This window comes from Panthera tigris, chromosome B2, assembly GCF_018350195.1.
Source record: "Panthera tigris isolate Pti1 chromosome B2, P.tigris_Pti1_mat1.1, whole genome shotgun sequence".
NCBI lineage: Eukaryota > Metazoa > Chordata > Mammalia > Carnivora > Felidae > Panthera > Panthera tigris.
Window position 1 is genome coordinate 142,429,810 of NC_056664.1, and position 14,724 is coordinate 142,444,533.

At 47.4% G+C, this 14,724-nt stretch overlaps 1 long non-coding RNA gene across 1 annotated transcript; it reads left to right on the forward strand.

The window, feature by feature from the left end:
* Positions 1-2,345: 2,345 nt before the first annotated feature.
* On the forward strand, positions 2,346-14,344 carry LOC102960322. The gene is made up of 4 exons (XR_006217385.1): positions 2,346-2,645; positions 9,993-10,260; positions 12,663-13,092; positions 13,819-14,344. It is a non-coding gene; the product is annotated as an uncharacterized LOC102960322 (long non-coding RNA).
* Positions 14,345-14,724: the final 380 nt, after the last annotated feature.

The window sequence follows — 14,724 nt, forward strand, 5'->3', positions numbered from 1 at the left end:
GGCAGGTAAGGAATGATGAATTATGATCTCAAATAAAAAGAAAGCATGCGAGCAGAAGAGGAAGGAGAAAGAGAGCAAGCAGCTCAGCCATGCAGGCAGATAAACTGTCCCAAGAAGCCTGTCTGTGGCCGTCTGGGAGAATGTTCCTCTGCGAATTCCTCTCTCACCACAGATCACAATAAAGTCAGAGACGGTCACGGTCTGGAGGCGGAGACATTGTTCTTTATTCCATGTAAGTCATAAAAATGGAAAGCCTTTTTCTCTTTTGCTAAGAGATCAGCTTACCAAGCGGGTTTGGGGAAGGGAGTGGGTGAGTAAATGTGGTCAATTTGATTAGAAGGTCTAGGAGCCAACTCTTCCTTCACAGTCCATTTCCTTTTTGCGAGAAATCGGTTTCTACAAAAGAACACTGTCCTGATGGACTTAATAGAAAGTGGAGTTTTAAAAGTTTATGATGGCACAATCAGACCCATAATCGCTGATTAACATGAGATTTGTGAAGACACGTGGTAAGTAAACAACTCCTTTAAGTTTTTAAAGCATTACGTATGACTATATTTTTTAATGGCCCCTTTTAGCATGTGATGACCATACCTGGTCCCCAACTTATATTGGACCACCCAGGATAAAGGGACTTAAAGTGAATGATGGATCCATAAAAGACATACAGACAAAGGGAATAGGGATGACACCAAGTACTTAAACACCTAACACAAGAGAGACTATTTTATCCATTCTGGAAGATTATATCATAAAGGAGTATTCTTCAAACAGCTAAAAAGACACAAAAACAGCAGTGCTGTTTCTGTAAATACAATCTTGCACAAGCTACTACATGTCAGATTGATGAACCTCCTCCAGTTGATGCTGGCATGGGCCCCGGATCTAGCGCTCCCACTCACCATTCCTCCGAGGCCCCTACTTGGAACCCTGGCACTCTAAAGGAAACAGTTTGGAAACCTCTGGAAGCATTGGCTCAGCTGTTCTCCATATACATTCAAGACAGTCCAAGAGTAAATGGATTTGAGATATGGGAGTAGGAATGTCGGATAAAATAAAGGACTTTTAAAACATTGCACGGAAGCCCCCGAAAAGGATTCCGGTGGCTCCTAATTGTTGATAAAAGGAAATACAAAAGCACCTCCTTTAAGGCCACCCAGAACTGAGCATTCTGCCTAAGCCGGGAACCCTGAGGTCATGATCTGGCCTCAGTCTTTCTCTCCAACCTAACCTTCCACTGCTGGTCCGTCTCTCCCAGGTAGCACAACAGCGTCCTGCGCTGTTGGGTTCCCACCCACCGGCCGCATCTGAAATGGAGCAAGCCTGAATTGAGATGTGCCAGAGAATAAAAGTGCATTTTGAAGATATTGTATGAATAAAGAATATAAATGTCTCATTAATCATTTTTATTGGGGCCCCCGGGTGCCTTAGTCAGTTAAGTGTCCGACTCCTGCTTTTGGCTCAGGTGATGATCTCACAGTCCATGAGTTGGAACCCTGCATCAGACTCTGTGCTAACAGCACGGGGCCTATTTGGGATTCTCTCTGTCTTCATCTCTCTCTGCGCCCCCCACCCGCCTCATACATGTGCACTCTTTCTCAAAATAAATAAACTTAAAAAAATAATTTTTATTTTAATTGCATCACATTTTTGACATGTTGGGTTAAACAAAACATATCATTAAAATTAATTTTACCTGTTCCTTTCTCCTTTTTAAAAAATGTGGCTGCTGGAAACAGTGCATTACCTATGTTGCTCGATTGCACCTTCGGCTGGCATTATACTTCCATTAGCACGGCTCTAGCTGTGGTCACCAAGTCGGATGACCACAGAGGCTGGCTGGTGACACGGGTGGTCCCCCTGGGACGTCTGCAGGCAGCGATGGGGACCGTGGAGTACGTGCCTACAGCCAGGCGCGAACAGGGCCACAACTGTTCCTAGCTCTCCCAAGTTTGTTTTTTTTTTAATTGAAGTATAGTTGAAACCTCACCCAAGTCTTTAAAGAAACATTGGCAATCAGGTTCTAAATGTGTGTGGGCAGTGAGTGAGCCTGAGCGCACGTGAATTTTCCAAATTTTCAAAAGTTCGCAACTGTCTCATAATTTTAAAAGCTAATGTAGCACAACACTGTTCAAGTTGAACGATACATGTCGGGAGGCCGACGTGACCCACAGCCGGCAGCGTGTGCGGCACGTTCACCCCCTCACCCTTCCCCCCCCCACCTCAGCACCCCCCCACCTCCCCCCCACCCCCGCGCTGCCTGCAGCTCTCCCTCCACCCCCAGCGCAAGGCCTCCCGGACCCAGACGGGCTGCATCCTAAGTACCTACGTTGTGGGCTCAAGTGCCCCACCTGAGGCACCTAAAGATACCGAATAGAGGGCTGTGCAATGACGCGATCAATAACGCTTCTGGAATCTTCTTGCTTTGGAAGGTCTTAAACGGGAACAAGTTCCTGCCTTTCGGGGTCTGGGCTGTGGTCCTGCCCTGAAGGGAGAATGAGGAACCAGCTACTTTACCTCGAAAGACCCCCTCCTTCAAACATTTCTGCAAAACGTAAAACGTTCGTTTTGTCCTGCCAGATGGAGCTGCTGTAGGTTTTCTTCTGTGCTGGGGCTGAAAGTTGAAGAAGGAGGAGGAGGGGGAGGTGAGCAGGAAGGGGGGGAGAAGGAAGGGGAGGAGGGGGAAGAAGGAAGGGGAGGAGGGGGGAGAAGGAAGGGGAGGAGGGGGGAGAAGGAAGGAGAGGAGGGGGAGGAGATAAGGAGGAGGGGGAGGGGAGGAGATAAGGAGGAGGGGGAGGGGAGGAGGAGGGGGGAGGGGAGGAGGAGCGGGGGGAGAAGCTGAAACTGAAATTCTGGAATGTAATTTTTAAATGAGGCCTGAATTCTAACCTGGAGCCACAGAGCCAGGAGGGGATTTGGATCTTCTCCCTTCCCTGCTCCTTGTAGCTCAGGTTGTAGACTGCACCACAGCAGGGGGCGGGGACTAGAGGCCCGGTCTGTGAGTGGCCAGGCTGGGACCAGGTTGTTGCCGGGCGGCCCTGAGTCCAGGCCCCTCAGGGGACCATACGGAGCTGAGCGAGCTGCCCAACCCCGCGTCCTGAGTCATGAGATCAGGCGGGGTTATAAAACCACCCTTGCCCACACTCTGTTTTGTGGCATGTCCGATGTTTTAGAAATACCGGAGGTCTAAATTCTGTACGCAGTTTTTAAAAATCTGGTGATTTGAAATGTACTGACTTGCGTTTCAACCCTGGGAGTAAACGTCCTTTTCGGTGCCCTGCCGGACCTTCGCTTCACCAACTGTGCGGACTCGGCGAGAGGAGGACCTGGTCCGGAGACACAGGCACCCGCAGGGTGGCCTACAGGTTGGCCGCTGGCCCCCTGCGCTTCTGTCCTGCCCCAACCTCAACAATTATGACGTTGGAAAATTTTCCGCTTTTCAAATAACAATAATAAGCATTCGTGAAAAACCCGAAGTACTTTATGTCACCACCCGGAAGCCAGCTAAAGTGCCCACTGCGAAAACAAGGAAGAAAATAAGAAAATATGCCCCAAAGAGAAAGAATTAAAAATCGACTCTTCTCTGGGAGAACATGAAATCGAGAAGCTCAAGACCAGGACCTCTGAGAAATGAGTATATTTGGGAAAAGGTTTGATTTTCCAGCCACTGGTGCCTCAGCTTCGGGCTTTCCATTTGCTGGGCTTCTCCTAACACCTCCGGCACCCAGCAGCATGTTCACGGGGTCACCTGCTTCCGGTAAACTGCGCACATGGGATATTTTGGCTGCTGCGTTCAAGACATTACCTCTCTGCACTTGAACTTCCCTTTTGTCACACTTCCCTGAGGTCAAGTAGCACTGGCGAGTCCAGGGGAGTTTTGGAGATCTGTCTTCTTATAAGAGAAGCTGAGTTGGAGACCTATGTATATATTTAATCTCACAGTGTCTCCCATGTATATAGTTAAGTCTTGGCCATCGGTCCTGATCCAGGAAGGGCTTCCAGGAATTCTCCTGCCACGCACGTGCTGACTTACCCAGCGCAGACAGAGGTCCAGGGATACGGGATATCACCATGTGAACGGGTCCTCCAGCACCAGACCTCGGATGCAGGCGGGCAACGGAGGAGAAACCCAGTTTGACATGAGGAGTCACCCCGTGGGAAGCTTTCTAGCATCAGGCATGGAAATTGTAAGCTAAGGACTTAAGTTCTCACCAATGCTTATTCAAAATTAAAGTTTTCCCCTACAGAGAATATACTCCCTAATGCAGTGTATGGTATTATAAATGTGAAGTGCAGCTTTGTCTTGTTTTTGCTTTGTTTTGTTTGGGGATCCTGCAGAATAGCATTTATCAGAACTCCTGTGTCTGAAGTCCATCCCTTCCAGTCCTGGCCCTGTTGGTAACATACCTGATCTTCCCATGAATCAGTTGATTTATTAACGCGATTTATTAACGCGAGCGGAAACTAAAACCTGTTTCGTGGACCAGCCCATCTCAGCCGCTATTGGTCCTTACTTGAACTCGTCTGTTTTGCTAACACTAGACTGTGACTCTGACACCAGCTTCTGGCCTCCCTTCCGTCTTGTCAACTCTCTAAATTCCATTCCTGGCTTGGGAACCCTGGTTGTGCTGTGCTGAGTTTGTCCTCGTGTTCCCTCTCCACCCAGAGACAAGGGGCCCTGTCCCTCTCAGAATCTCCTGGGGCTCTGGCTTCTCTTCTCTGTGTGCCTTTGTCTTCGCTCATGCTGAAGTCCTGGCTTACAGTGTCATTGCTGCAACCTCTCTGCTCAGTCCCCTCCTGTTTTTCCAAGTCTGCCTGCTTGACCCTGAATGTTGATCTTTGGCTCCAGATGGGTAGCCGCACCCCTCCTCCAGGCTAGGCCAGTTCCTGGAGCCCAGGCCAAGGCCAGATCCCTGGACGCCCACTGCCAAGGAAAGAAATTCGGACACACGCAGTTCAGTTTTGCTTTTTCCCTTGGTCTGAGCTTTCCTGTTGCCCCAGATGAGCACTCCCGCCCTCTGCAGAATATCCCTGGCTCGCTCCAACGGTGGTAGGAAGATAGGGTTTGGTGACTAAGTTTATCAGGATAGAAGAGTTGCGAGTTACCCGGCCCAACAGTCAGGCTGAGGCTAAGGCATCATCAGCATCCTGCAGAACTCAGCATTGTTAACCCCTGGGTCCACCCAGCCAACCTCCCTTTGATCTGAAACGAATCAGCTTTCCAGGACCAGGAATGCCATATGGATAAACTTGGAAGGGATTATTTACTCCGCAGGCCTCACTGTCTGATTTCGTCTTTGTTTTGGAACATCCGCGGGAAGGTCAGGCACGAGAAAGTGATCACACTCGTGGATCCTTTTGTCTTTCTTTCTAGGTGGTGCTGTTTTTTTTTTTTGTTTTGTTTTGTTTTTTGTCATCCAGAATGAAGAGGTACAAATGGCTAGTGTATTCAAGAAAACCTTCCTAACAGTTTATGGTTACAGTGAACATAATCCAGACACTTTGATATAAGACAAGTCATACAGGAAAAATATTTTTGACCACAAAGTGATGGTAATCTCTGAGACACAGCATTTTGTTCATTGCAAGAACTGTTCTCCAGTGTTTCACTGACCCTTAAAGGTATGTCAGCAGAGCTGGTAACATCGCAAAGGCAACTTGAAAGAGAGCGCCTGTCAGGCACCCTATCTCAGAAATTCAAAAGCCGATGAGGAATTAATGATACTATAATTCCAAATTTAAGTGGTGATACATCCCAATTCTCTACTTCTGTTTGATTCCAGCCAAGTAAAAACACATTGAGAAAGTAGCCTTTGGTCTGAATCGGACCGAAGAAACCTAAGAAGTATGGCGAACTAGGAGGTAGCAGCTTCATGGATGGCAGAGCTCCCCTAGGCTTCCTCCAGACCCTTGCGGTGGTGAGCCCTGGCTGAAACTGCCACCATTCGTGGATGGACACCAAGGATCCCATCTGGTGAAAGGACCACAGGCCAGAGTGACATGGCCAGCATGGGTTGGCCTGTAGTCTATCCCAGGAATTCAGGGTTCTTTCCTGAATTCCTTTTGAAACAGTGATCCCAACAAACAGACCGTGTGGAGCATGTTTGTCGTCCAAAGACTTCAAAGTTAAACGTTGTATGATGTTGATCACGATATGTAGTGATTTAAATATTGAGCTTTGCTCCTGTTACTAACTCATTTTAGATCGATTATACCTCAACTGCACTAAGTCTTTCTTGAGCAGGTGCAAACTACGTCTGATGCCCATCCCAGACACGTGCAGGCTCTGAGGTCCTGGTGCTATTTGGGATGTGATGTCCCCAAACCCAGACCTGAGCACAGGGTGGCTGCGGGGGGTGGGAAGCAGGACTCCATCACTAGGGGCAGTGAGGGAAGCCAATGGGAGTCGACTCTTTTTGGATGAACTAAAGTCAAAGGCAGGCACCTGGTTCGACTGAGTCACTGATTCAACAAGGAAGGCAGGAAATCCACTTCCAGGTGGGAGGCAATGGGAAAACAAGTGAGGAAGAGAGAAGGGGATCCAAGCAAGGTGTAAGAAACATAGTTTTGGGAAATAAATAATTCACAAGTACTTCTCAAATAGCCAGTCTTTTCTAGCCTCGTTAATCTGTGACTACAAAGTAAATTGCATTTCCTTCTAATATCATAATTTTATAGTAACAGTTCCCTAGTGCCTGATTGGCCCTCATAACATGCCTGATTATGTCACCCCAGTTAGTGTGTTTTTCAGTACTGCTTCTATTGGTCATCCGCTGTCACTGGCTCCTCTCACTGCCCCCAGTGATGGAGTACCGCTTCCCAATCAGCAAAATTAATGGCTAAAATTAACAACTCAGGCAACGACAGATGTCGGTGAAGACACGAAGAAAGAGGAACCCTTTTGCACTGCCGGTGGGAATTTATCCAAAGGATACAGATATGCTGATTTGAAGGGGCACATGCACCCCAATGTTTATAACAGTGCTATCAACAATAGCCAAAGTATGGAAAGAGCCCAAATGCCCATCGATGGATGAATGGATAAAGAAGATGTGGTATATATATACAATGCAGTATTACTCAGCAATCAAAAAGAATGAAATCTTGCCATTTGGAACAAAGTGGATGGAGCTACAGTGTATTATGCTAAGTGAAATTAGTCAGAGAAAGACAAATATCATATAAGTTCACTCATATGTGGACTTTAAGATACAAAACATAAAGGAAGGGAAGCATAAATAATATAAAATCAGGGAGGGGGACAAAACATAAGAGAGTCTTAAATACAGAGAACAAACTGAGGGTCGCTGGAGAAGTTGTGGGTTGGGGGATGGGATAATAGGCAACAGGCAAGTGTTTGGTGAGCACCAGGTGTTATATGTAGGGGATGAATCGCTGAATTCTACTCCTGAAATTATTATTGCACTATATGCTAACTAACTTGGATATAAATTTAAAAATTAATTAATTAACTAATTAGTTAATTAAAAAAAACAAGTACCCTCCTTAACGCCTGTCACCCATTTAGCCCATCTCCCCACCCAACACCCTTCCATCAACCCTCGGTTGGTTCTCTGTATTTAAGAGTCTCTTATGGTTTGCCTTCCTCTCTGTTTTTATTTTCTTTTTCCTTCCCTTCTCTGATGTGCATCTGTTTTGTTTCTTAAAATCCACATATGAGTGAAATCATATATTTATCTTTCTCTGACTTATTTCGCTTAGCATAATACACTCTAGTTCCATCCACTTTGTTGCAAATGGCAAGATTTCATTCTTTGTGATCGTGGTGTAATATTCCATTGTGAATATATACCACCTCTTTTTTTTCAACATTTATTCATTTTTGAAAGATAGAGACAGAGCGTGAGCAGGGAAAGGGCAGAGAGGGAGGGAGACACAGAATCTGAAGCAGGCTCCAGGTTCTGAGCTGTCAGCTCAAAACCACAAACTGTGAGATCATGACCTGGACTGAAGTCTGGCGCTTAAACAAATGAGCCATCCAGGTGCCCCGATACCACATCTTCTTTATCCATTCATCAGTTGATGGACACTTGGGCCCTTTCCATAATTTGGCTATTGTTAATATCACTGCTATAAACATTGGGGTACATGTGCCCCTTCAAATAAGCATTTCTGTATCCTTTGGATAAACTCCCAGTACTGCAATTGCTGAGTCACAGGATAGTTCTATTTTTAATTTTTTGAGGAACCTCCATACTGTTTTCCAGAGTGGCTGCACCAGTTTGTGTTCCCACCAGCAGTGCAAAAGTGCTCCCTTTTCTCTGCATCCTCACCAACATCTGTTGTTTCCTATTTGTTCATTTCCATTCAGACAGGTATGAGTTGGTATATCAATGTGGTTTTGATTTGTATATGCCTGATGATGAGTAATGTTGAGCATCATTTCATGTGTCTGTTAGTCATCTAGCTGTCTTCTTTGGAAAAGTGTCTGTTCATGTCTTTTGCCCATTTCTTCACTGTACTATTTGTTTGTTGGCTGTTGAGTTTGATTAGTTCTTTATAGATTTTGGATATTAACTCGGGGGCCATTTTAGAAGCTGCCCTCTATACGACACTGCTAGATAAGTTGCTAAAATCCCCTGGCTTATTGCCTGGCTCCCACTGCTGTTATGACTGCTGCTTTGGTTGTCAGTGGCCCTAGGAGATCACCACACAGATGCTCACAGCTCCCCATAGCATGAGTGAAATGGGGCTCTGCCCCAAATGACACTTCATCAAGAGCCCCTGGGATTAGGAAATCACAACTCACAGAGTAAAACGCAGCTGTTTCTGAAGGGTCTGTTCTTAGGGTTCATACACAGGCCCCCGACTGACCCCACAGGTCCCCTCCCAGGGAGCTCCTTACCTGATCCCAGGCCAACCACATGGCAGGGCCTGGGTCACATCTCCATGAGAACTGCAACAACTCTTCAATTTTCACAGTCTTCCTTTTCTAGATATCTCACCTCAGGATTAGTGTTTCCCCCAATGACTGAGGTTGAAAACATCCATTGTTTTTCAGTGAAAAGCCCCCTGCCACCCAGAGCGTGTGGTCTGACTCCTTGAGCTAAACAGGACGAACACAACCCATCAAACACTCCAAAGTCCAAAATCACCCATTGTCCATTCTCTCAGTCCTAGTTATTCAGTAAAATGCCATGCAGGGGACCTCAGTGTCCAGCCCAGTGTGTGTGCCATGCTTTTCCATTCCTCCTCCTATCATTCCCTCCAGGGTCAGGGGAAGAGAAAATCAGCTAGGTGTCCCTGCTGCCCTTGTCTTTACCTCCCAAACTCCTAGAAACAGTTCTTAGGTATGATCACACTCTAAGAACAATAATGTTCAAGCACGAGGCAGCCTAGCTCCAAGGGGGAACATGCTAGTAAAATGCCCAATTGACATTACTAGCTGCAACATTCAGCCTGGAGCATTTTTATTTGGGTTACTTTACTGCATTCAGGGTTTCATCAGAACACTGTCTAAGTAGTTCTTCTAGAAGAGGAATCAGAAGATATTCTAATCTCCACCTCAAAAGATAGAAAACGGGGCACCTGGGTGGCTCAGTTGGTTGAGCATCCACTTCAGCTCAGGTCGTGATCTCACGGTTCATGGGTTTGAGCCCCACATCGGGCTCTGTGCTGACAGCTTGGAGCCTGGATCCTGCTTTGGATTCTATGTCTCTCTCTCTCTCTCTCTCTCTCTCTCTCTCCGCCCCCCACCCCAACTTGTGCTCACGAGTTCTCTCTTTCTCTCTCTCTCTTGCAAAAATAAACCTTAAAAAAAAAAGATAGAAAAGCTTTTTGGCTCCCCAAACCTCATTTTCCCAGCTTCAAAATAATGCAAACTCCAGTCCCCATCAGGCACTCTCACACAGTCTCCAGAGTGTTGGGCAGGGGTCATAGGGGGGTGGGGGAGGTGGTGTTCAAAAGTCTGGGGGATATTCTGTGGGCTAAAGCACCCTTCAACATGATCAATGGGCCCTTCACTCTTTCAGGCTTCAAGTGGTACTGTCTTCTACTGTTCCAGAACATAATGAAGGAATCTAGTGGTCGCTGTGCACGCAATTCCATGGAGAGTCTACATGGCAACTGGTCATCATTATCATTATCACGACATGAAGCCGGAATCCATGGAAGGAGCAAGCCACACAAGTCTCCCTGTGGGCTGCAGCTGACCTCTCCCCTTGAAATATCCGACACCCCCAACACTGTGCTTGAGCCACCCGGGAGAGAGAAAGGATACTTCCGTGACTGGATACATAGGTGGCGGCCACCTAACCAAGCTTTCTCCCATTTTCCGTCACCTGATACTTCAGAGGGCGCTTAACAGATTGCCTGGTTTGGGGTGTTGGGTTCTGTGGTGTATGTCACTGTAGGTGGGGACAGGACGGTTAGGACAGTGAAGAAGAGGCACTTGGAGGGATTCATCATTGTGGTCAGACGTGATCGAAGGGGGTTTATACCCCTTTTCAGGAGGACTCCTGTCCTGGTTTGTGAAGGTATACAGGGCAGAGAATCTTGGTGCAGAAGGGTTGAGGAATAGCGTTCCCTGCTCTGGGTTGGTCTGTGAAAAATGAAACAGCGCCAGATGCAAGCACTGCCAAGCACAAATTTATACACTTCAAAGAATTTTTACTTTTTCAATCAGAAAAAGACATGAGATTCCAGACTCTAGACTCTCTATTTCAGTCCCAAATTGCCAAATTGCTGATGTTGCAGTCTTTCTTAGAATTTGTTTGGAGAAAGCAGCAAAGGGACGAAAAGGAAAAACTGTGTTTTACCCAAATGAGCTCCCTGAATTTGTAGAGTGTGTTATTAAGCAAAGCTGTGTTGGGGCAAGAATCATTTTACATTCCTAAAGGGTGACGCTCTGAGGCTCTTCAGCCTCGGGGCTGGTAAAACTCTGGAGAGAGGACAGAGGAGGAGAATTCAAAAATAACGGAGAATCTGGAGCTCAATGTGGGAAGGAGGAAAGGCAAGCACTTTTTAAACGCTCGCCTAGCCTTCTTAGCCCACATGACACTGGCTGAGTCCCAAGGCCGGGCTGGCTGCAGAAGGGCAGCCCCTCACGGGGGCGGAGCTTGTGGCGCTGAGGCCCCTCCCACCAGTCAGGTGCCCCAGTGCCTGCAGAAAACAAGGCCAGAAAGTCTCCCTGGGGCTACCCCCGCGTGCCTTGTTTAATGCCCTGATTCATATGGACTGAACCCTTCCTGACACACGGGCTACCTAAATATGAAATTTCTTCCTTCCATGAGCATTGAATGAACACCTACAGTATACCTGTCAGAGGGTCCCCACGGCCAACGCACTACGCATTACGTCATCGTAAGTCAGCCAGACGCTGCCTGGGCTGCAGCCCACAGAGGGCACGGCAGGGGTCCAGGTGGAACAGTGGGCAGATAGAGGGGGGAACCTTGCTGCAGGTAACGTCCATCCCCGGTATGTCATCTGTGTTTAGTTTGGTCCTTTGCACGTAACACTCTTCATGGTTTTATTCCTAAGTGGCCTTTATTGGGGGAGCAAAGAGAAACAACCTCTAGTGATTTATAACTGCTGCGTAGACCTCCTGAAACCCAAGCAAACATCCTGTGGATAAGTTCATGGGTCAAGTTGCCGGGTGTCTGACATTGCTGGACACCGAGAAGTCCAAAAAGACAAAAAAGACAAAAGAAGAAAAATAGAGAAAGGAAGCCGCCGAGTCTGGCGTCAGGGCATTTCTCGGCCAGTGAAGAAACAGCCCTGGAACGCGCCGTACAATGCGGTTTGGGGTTTCTTCCAGAAGAGCCTGCGTGCGGGAAGGTGCAGGGAGGGCCTCCTGAAGAGGTTGTGGCTCGTGCTGCACACTGCAGTCGGCCAGAGGGAGGCGGAGGTGGGGTCCGAGGGTGGAGGCCCCTGGCGGCTGGACCGCGGCAGGTCCAGAAGCAGAGGCCGGGTTCCTGTGGGTGCAGGGAGTGGGTGCGAGCCCCGGGTGGCCTGGGGAAGTGAGGGCAGGAGGACAGGGGGCCAGAAGGTAAAGTCGGTAGGGTCCCCGGTCCTGGAGGCCGAGGGGCCAGCCCAGCTCTCTGGATTCTATGCACTTGGCAAGGCCAGCCGATGAAGGGCCGGTGACCAGTGACGGATTTTAAGCTGGGGGTTAATAATATATACTTTTTAAAAAATCCTGTGTATTGGGGTTCATTTCCCAAGTCCAAAGGAATGCGTGCTCTTTGAAGAAAAGTTGGAGAGTCCAGAAACACTAAGAGAAAAGTTAAAGGAAATAAAATTTATGAAAAATGAGAAATCACAATCCAATCACCTAGAAAGAATTGTAAGCATATTAAACCATGAGCGTTGAGCGTCTCCTTGCTGTATTTTATAGATACTGGGGTTGGTTTCTGGTCAGGGGGTGAAGAGGAGAGAGTCCCCAGAGAGGTCACATCATCCCCCAAGGGGAAAGGAAAGGAAACCGCGGCTCCGAGCCCACGCACAGGGTTTCTGTCCACGCAGAGCAGCAGTAGTGGTCACCATTTGGCGGAAGATCTGTGTACCTTCTTCCAGATGAAGAGAAGGAAATGTATACGCTGTGTTGTCTGAGAAATTCAAGGACATTGTGAAAATATCTTCAGTAGCTGTTGAAGCTGTTACTCAGAAGCTGTTACTCATCTTTTCATCGGTTTCCTTTACAGAACATCTAAGATGTTAGCCTGGGGAGGTGGGGAGACAAATGGAAGGTGAAGAGCCACGGATGATCTGGACATCCTAAAAGGCCTTGAGGCATGAGGTGGGTCCTCGTCCAAGGAGCTGGAAATTCATCTTTGTCTTCCCTGTCGTCTGTCCTAAGTGGTCTTGGTATTTTCAGTCCCGTCATGCCTTGACCCCCAGAATTCTCTTTCCGATGTTGGGAGGAAGGATCCTTGAAGTGATCCAGAGCAAACGCTTCCTTTACTTGAGAAAACCAAGGACCGGAGATGTGAGGAGACCTGCCCGGAGCCACAGACCTGCCGTGGGAGAGATGGGACCAGACCCCGTTCCCAGAACATCCAGGTTCACCTTGCCTCTCCTGAGTGACCGCTGCGACCACACTGTCTCCTTCTGATACTTCATAATATATTCCCAGTAGGTAGAAACACACCTATTCATGTTAACTATCACTGAACGTAAAGGTAGAGCTAATACTACAAATTATTTTGATACACTATTGCTTGGCTTTAGAAAAAAGCATATGTTTGGAGAGTTATACATTTTTTTTTTTTGCAAAATTTCCTTTTTCAAAAAAAGATTCCTTGAACTAGTTGTTCTTATTTTAAGAGAGGTAGAGAGAAAGAGAGATCCACTGCTAATATTTTTGTATTTACTTACTCTTCATCTGAGAAACTTTCAAGCACGCACCAAAGTAGAACAATATGGTGAGCCCCCATGGATCATGTGCTCAACTTCAAGGATTATCAGCATTTTGCCAATCCTGATGTCAGAGAGCTCTTAAAATACAGTTTAATCCACAAAGATTGTATTTCCATCTAGCTTTTCATGGCCAAGCCTACTATGTAAAGAAAGACAATTTTTTTACATGTTTATTTGTTTTTGAGAGAAGGAGAGAGGGGGAGAGAGAGAGGGAACAGAGAAAATCCCAATCAGGCCGTAAGCTGTCAGCACGGAGCCCAATGCAGGGCTCAAAACCACAAACCATGAGATCATGACCTGAACTGAAACCAAGAGTGGACTTAACTGACTGAGCCACCCAGGCGCCCCAAGAAAGACAATTTTAACTCATTTCCTGATCTAAACAGATAGGGAAGATGACGTTCTTCTGCTGGCTACTCACTGATTTCTCCATTCTCAAAGGGTTCCTGGCACACCTTCTAGGCCCCACATGGAGACAGCACCCACACCAGGCTACGTACCCTTACTGAATGACCAGGCCCCGATCCGCCACCGTTGCCTGGAGCCGTGCAGCCTGCGGGGAACAAGGGACTACAGCCAACAATCTGGAGTTCTCACCTTGGCCTTGCTGCTAAACCAACCCAAGCCACAGGATGTCCCCAGTGACTTGAATTCCTCCATCCATAGACTGAAGCTGTGTCTGACCTATATCCCCAGAGTCTGGGAGAGGCTATCATTGACCACTTAAAATGCACTGCTGTGCTAGGTGTGGCACTGGGTACATCTCTACCACGTGCTGCGCTGGCTTTACCACAGTGCCCATCACTAGCTGTCACTTTCCTGTTCATTTGTCACTTGGCTTATTCTGCTTTGTCTATTGCCCATCTCCTCCCACTAAAGTGCAGATTCCTTGGACACAGAAGAAGCGTCTCCCCTGTTTGCTGTTGAATCCCTGTGAAAGACTGTCCACCCTTCAGTGAGCTAGCTGTCTGCTGAATCAGATGGGATAGTGCATATAAAAACATCGCGTGCAGTAACACGTAGGGTGTTGTTTTTATGGTGTTGCTTTAGCTGGTTCTTGACCTGCTGAGCCCTGTGCTCTCCAGACGTTTATCCAAAAGCATAGCTGAGAGAAGAACCTAGCAATCCTCTCTCCTCCCTTTCCAGTTGGCAAGTTCTTCTAGAGTTTCCACTGAATTGTTGGGCTTTCTGACCGCTGTTCATCCCACAGGAGATCTGGAGTCTCTGTACATCTCACAAGGCTGCATTAGTATTTATTCAGGTGGTGCCTTTACTAACGTTGATAAAAAATCCACCTCTTTGGCCGAAGAGAGAGCCACTGTACATGGAGGCGGTACCTCTGGTAGA